The sequence below is a fragment of the Mustela lutreola genome, chromosome 1 (genome assembly GCF_030435805.1).
Source record: "Mustela lutreola isolate mMusLut2 chromosome 1, mMusLut2.pri, whole genome shotgun sequence".
Taxonomy (NCBI): Eukaryota; Metazoa; Chordata; class Mammalia; order Carnivora; family Mustelidae; genus Mustela; species Mustela lutreola.
In genome coordinates, this window is record NC_081290.1 from 146654513 (window position 1) to 146659059 (window position 4547).

Here is a 4547-nt window from a genome sequence, read left to right on the forward strand (position 1 = left end):
TGAAATATTTGTTGGCTTAAGATAATGTTTAACATATCTATATACAAAATTAATTTTACATAAATCCTTACTTTCGATAGCCTTCAGATATTTAAACTGATTTATTGAGCATCTTTTATGCTAAGCAATATGTTCAATATGTAAAACATTTTAAAATATGTTTAATAAATGTTATTAAATATTTAATGTTTAGGTGCTAGTCCTAAATATAAGGTGCTAGTCCTACTTCCAAAGAGATTAAGAATTTGTATCAGTTTTCTGAGAATCAAAATTTGAGTTTGATTATAAGTTATGTTAATATAGGTCAAGAACTTATGTGATAGAATATAAGCAAATATTTTTATTTTCTTTGCTTTTATAAAAATATTTCTTGAGCAATAAATTTTAAGACACCCAACATTATCACCTTTCATCATGATGTATTTCCAAAACCCAAGTCCTAAATTTTAATCTGGCCCTATTTCTTATAGGTAATATTATAACTTCACTACAGATTTCACACAGATGGGTGAACAATGCTATGAGACAGAACAGCATAAAAGTTAATAGCATGGACTCCATCCAGAGCCATACTACTTGCTTTCATATCCTAGCTGCGTGACTTTAGACAAGTTACTTAACCTTCCTGTACCTGGTTCCCTTCTCTTTAGCATAAAGAGAATTGACATGTAAATAACTTGCAACTCAACAACAAAAAGAAAATGGGCAAATGATTTGAATAGATATTTGTCCAAAGAAGATATATACAAATAGCCAATAACATATAATGATGTTCAATATCATTCATTAATAAATGCAAATCAAAACCACAGTGAGAACCACTTTACCCCATTTGTGTGGCTATATTCAAAAAGGATGGACAAATGTTGAAAGAATGCAGAAAAATCGGAACTCTCGTACATTGCTGGTGGAAATATAAAAGGTGCAGCTGCTTTGAAAGCAGTTTGGCAGTTCTTCAAAAAATTGAACTTACAGTTGATTTACGACCCAGAGATTTCACTCCAGGAGAATCGAAAACAAATGTCCAAACAGAAACTTGTACTCGAACACTTGTAGTAGCACTATTTGTAATCCCTGAAAAGAGCAACAACCCAAATGTGCATAAGCTGATGATTGGGTAAACAAAATGTGGTATGTCACGCGATGGATACTATTCAGCAATAACAACAAATGGGATGCTGATCATTTTACAATACGGATGAACTTCAAAAACATTATGCTCAGTGAAAGTAGCCAGACACAAAATGTCACATATTGTATGAGTCTGTTAGTAGGAAATTCCCAGAACAGGCAAAAATACAGAAGCAGGAAGTACACTCGTGGTTGCCTGGGACTGGGGACTTGAGTGGAAATACAGAGTTAGTGACTCCTAATCAATGTGGGACTTCTTGGTTCTGAGATCGCTTCACATAATGATTGCACATCTCTGTGAATACACATCTCTGTGACTACACTAAAACCACTGAACTGTAGATTTTTTAAAGGGTATGTTTTATGGTTTGTGAATTATATCTCAATAAAGCTGCTGTTTGTGAAAGTAACAATAAAAAAGAATATAGGATACTGATAGCAGTTTCACGGGGTGTCATCAAGATTAAAATTAGTTAATATTTATAAAATGCTTAAATAAAAATATTTGACCCACAGTAAGTTCAAGTAAGTGATAAGAGAATTTCTCATCAGGGGCCACCTGGGTGGCTCAGTGGGTTAAGCCTCTGCCTTCGGCTCAGGTCATGAACCCGAGTCCTTGAATCGAGTCCTGCATCAGGCTCCCAGCTCCATGGGGAGTCTGCTTCTCCCTCTGATCTCCCTTCTCATGCTCTCTCACTCTGTCTCTCTCTTTCTCTCAAATAAATAAATAATCTTAAAAAAAAAAAAAAAAGAGAGAGAGAGAGAATTTCTCACCAGGGTAAAAGTTCACATTTTGATACACATCCCTCCCTACGCTCCAAACACATTGCGTTAGTAAGTATAAAAATAATTTGTAATTCATATAATCAATAAAATATTAATATTTAGAATGTAATAAAGTACATAAATAAATAGAAAAAGCAACAATATTAAAATGTCCAAAGAATAGACAGTTCATATGTTAAGAACTCCAGAGTCTAGAAAAAATATGAGAATATAATCAATCTTATAGTTACTCAGGAGAATATGTAATAAAACAAGATACATTTTCTATGCATTAAATTTGGCAAAAAAAAATCTAAATTCCAATAACCACAAGTATTGGTGAGAATGTGGAGAAGTAGAACAAACACTTTAGAGAGCAAGTGACCACTATCTAGTAAAGTCGAAGACACTTATACTCTATCACTTGCAGAGCACATACTCTAAAGAAACTCTTGCATATGCATAAAACAGAATTTTCATTGCATCTTTGTTTATAGTAATGAAAAATCAGAAATATCTGTTATTATGAGAATAGATATATTGTGGCATTCATACAGTGGAAACCATATACAGCAGTTAATGAATGAACTAGGATTGTTGAGTATCAACATGAACGAATCTCCAAAAACATAATTTTGTACAAAAATACACGATTAAAAATACATAAGTAAACCCTACAAGCTCTGGGGCACAGCCTACTAATCTCAGATGATAAATGGTGGCTGAATTATGATTCTGCAAAGGTATTCCCATACCCGAACATCCAAGGAAATTTCACAGCCCATGGAATTCTTAGACCAAAAAATAAATAGCCACACATACAGGACCTGCATTCTGTGAATTGAAATGGTGGCATTTTAGGGCTCCTGAAAGAGCCAGAGCAGGAAGGATTGTTCAAACAGAAGATCCTCGTGCTTCTCTTCAGCCAAAGTTTAGCAGGCTCTATCACTTCCCCAGCCGCCCTCCATTGCTCCAAGTCCTTCTCCAGTTTTTCCTTGAGTCTTTTTCTTCTCCTGAACTGTTCTTAGCCTGTAGAACTCTTCTCACTCTCTCTCATCCAGCTCTGTGATGATATGAGCAAGGGTACTTTCAGTCTGGGGAATGATGGCATGTTCTGTGGCGTTTACATGCCTGTTGGTTATCTTAATAGCTTCGTCCAAAGCAACAAAGGAAGTCTGTGGTGAAGCTACTCCCACTCCTACTTCCACTTCTCTGGCTTAATTCTGGCCAAACCAGTCGGTTCACACCTGTTGGTTCATCCTCCAGGTAATGTTCAAATTACTGGCAGAGCCACACCAGCTGCCTTATCTTTCTTCTCTGGAAGCTTCACTTGGGCTTTCTGTACATTGAAGACGACGTAGTGCAGAAGTCACTTGCTGTGAATGTGGCCTCAGCAAATGAAAAGGTGGCTTCTCTCATCAGTGCTCACCCATCAACATTTGGGTCTCTATTATCTCCTCTAGGATCTGTTGAAATGGAAGAGTTAAGACAAGGGATTTTTTTTCTTCAGGAGATTTCAAGCTGTCTGAAACATTCATGACAATCTGAGCCACTTGCGAGGGAAAGATTTCAGTTTGGTAGTTGGCCAACTGGATGGTGGGGCATTGATAGTTTTGGGCTGCAACAGCCCCAGACCCAGTCTCCCTCTACCCGAGTCAGCTGGTGGTGTCAGGGTTGTGCTTCCTCAGGGAGGGAAGGAGGAAAACGGAGTCAGAGAGGGAAACGGACATAGCAATTATATCTGTAATGTTGTATTTCTTGAAAAATGAAGTGAATGAAGTTAACGCAGAATAATAGATCTTATAAAGGTAAGTGGTGAGAACACAGGTATATATTACATTTTCCAAAGTTATCTACATAAAGAATAACTTTTAAGAAGTAAGATTTAAAATAAAAATTCATACCTTCCAGTCCCCAAGCAAAAGTTTTTTTCAAACACATGCTCTACATTTTCTAATTTTTTTCTTAATATTTTATTCCCTAATGATTTAAATTCTTTCTTACTCGTCTTAATGACTAAGTACCGTTGGTTGTCATTAAATAACTACTTAATTAAGAGATTATTTTTAACACTTTTATAAAGGATAACCTTTTATATTTATATGATGGGAAAGCATATCCTTTTATAAAGCGTAATATATAATATAAATTATTACAATTTGCAATAAAGTTCCTTCCATACACTAAATATTTATTATGAATGTATACTCTAATTGTTCTTCCATTCCCAGAATTACAGCAGAGTATTTTTAACAGCATAGACATTTTTAATATTGTTCAGTGATTTAAGGAAAAAATTGCTCAAATCTTGACATCATTTTTTAATCACAATTTACTCATTTTAGATTAACTTCCCCTTTTAAAAAAGTATTATTGCTATGATTGACTTCCAATATATTCTTAAACCTGTGACATTTTTGGTAGACATAAATAAGAAAAAAGAATAGTCTTCGGTCTTCCTTTACCCAGTTAATTCACCAGAAACAAATTAAGTCAAAATGCTTAGCAATAATTAAATTTCTAAGCAAAAGTATAAGGAGAAATATAAGGTTTAGAATTTAGTACAATAACTTAGCTAATAAAGCAAATAGAATGGGATTAGGAAAATCATGGTCACTCCTACAACATATACAGATAAGTGGAAACTTTTT

General features: G+C 34.6%; 1 pseudogene; it reads right to left on the bottom strand.

Annotated features, from left to right (window-relative positions):
* Positions 1-2753: 2753 nt before the first annotated feature.
* Positions 2754-3461, bottom strand: LOC131826485 (V-type proton ATPase subunit D-like; annotated as a pseudogene).
* Between the last annotated feature and the right edge of the window lie 1086 nt (positions 3462-4547).